The sequence below is a fragment of the Galeopterus variegatus genome, unplaced genomic scaffold (genome assembly GCF_000696425.1).
Source record: "Galeopterus variegatus unplaced genomic scaffold, G_variegatus-3.0.2 Scaffold13378, whole genome shotgun sequence".
In the NCBI taxonomy this organism is placed as follows: domain Eukaryota; kingdom Metazoa; phylum Chordata; class Mammalia; order Dermoptera; family Cynocephalidae; genus Galeopterus; species Galeopterus variegatus.
The window spans coordinates 2,603-3,896 of record NW_007739489.1 but is presented as its reverse complement, the minus strand read 5'-3'; positions in this window follow the sequence as shown (position 1 = coordinate 3,896).

The window sequence follows — 1,294 nt, the reverse complement described above, 5'->3', positions numbered from 1 at the left end:
AGGATGTACAGAGAGAGAAAGAGATGAATTATAAGGAAATATCTCATGCAATTATGGAGGCTAAGTCCCAAGTTCTGCAGTCAGCAAACTAGACACTCAGAAGAGCCAATTAAGTAGTTCCAGTCTGAGTCCAAAGGCCTTAGAACCAGGAAAGCCAGTGATATAGTTCCCACCTGAAGGTTAGCAGCCTCAAGACCCAACAAGAGCCAAAGTTTCAGTTCAAGTCTGCAGGGAGGAAAAGACCAATGTCCCAGCTCAAAGGCAGTAAATCAGAAAGAATTCTCTCTTACTCAGGGGAGGATCAGCCTTTTTGTTCTATTCGGGCCTTCAGTGGATTGGATGAGACCCACCCACATTAGGGAGGGCCATCTGCTTTCCTCAGTCTACGGATTCAAATATTAATTTCATCCAGAAACACCTTTACACACACACCCAGAATGTTTGGCCAAATATCTGGGCACCGCATGACACACTCTGGGTAACACACTAACATTAACCATCACAAATATCATACAACTATATATTACATACACTGTTGTTAAATGGGGGTGGAAATGAAAGCTGAAACAGACAAGAAACTAGTGGTTTTTGTGGTAAATTTAATTCTCCAGAAAGGAACGGGAGAGATGCCTTGTTCAATAAGCCTGGCACCAGAGTGGTCACTTCAAGTAAATTCACTTAAAACAAAGATGAATTTTCCCTCTTAAACAGAAGGGCAACATTTTGGTGGGGATCCATCTTGAAAACTGAAATTACATGTTAAGAACATAACGTGAGGCCCATGCAGTAAGTGAGAGGTGGTAGATGAAGCTTCTCATGTGGAGTTTAAAGTTTTGAGGTGTGAATTGGAGCAGATAAAGAAAGCTGCTCTTCGGAGGGAAACTGGGCAAAGAATAAACAAAACCCTATCCCTCTTTATGGTGTCTGTCAGTCCTTGTCAGTTCCCTACTGGTTTTGTCTGTGTGGGAAGAAGGGTGGGCATTTATTTCTATTTATTTTACCAACACTTGGATACAGCACCCTCTGTGCCAGAGACTCTTCTTCCTGCTCTTTGAGACATTTTTTTTAAGTGGGAAAACTTGAAACTGTTACTTGATTTTTTTTCACATTTCTAAAATTCTAATGGGGTTGCATATTTTCTTTTCAACAAAGTAGACCTAAAATATTGACAGTACTGTAAAATGTAAGATGTATGTTTCCTCACTCACCAGAATAGCTAATGGACTCACCATTAAAAGCTTTATGATAATCCTTATAACAAAAATCGATTGCTTCGGGATTGCTGCAGAGGATG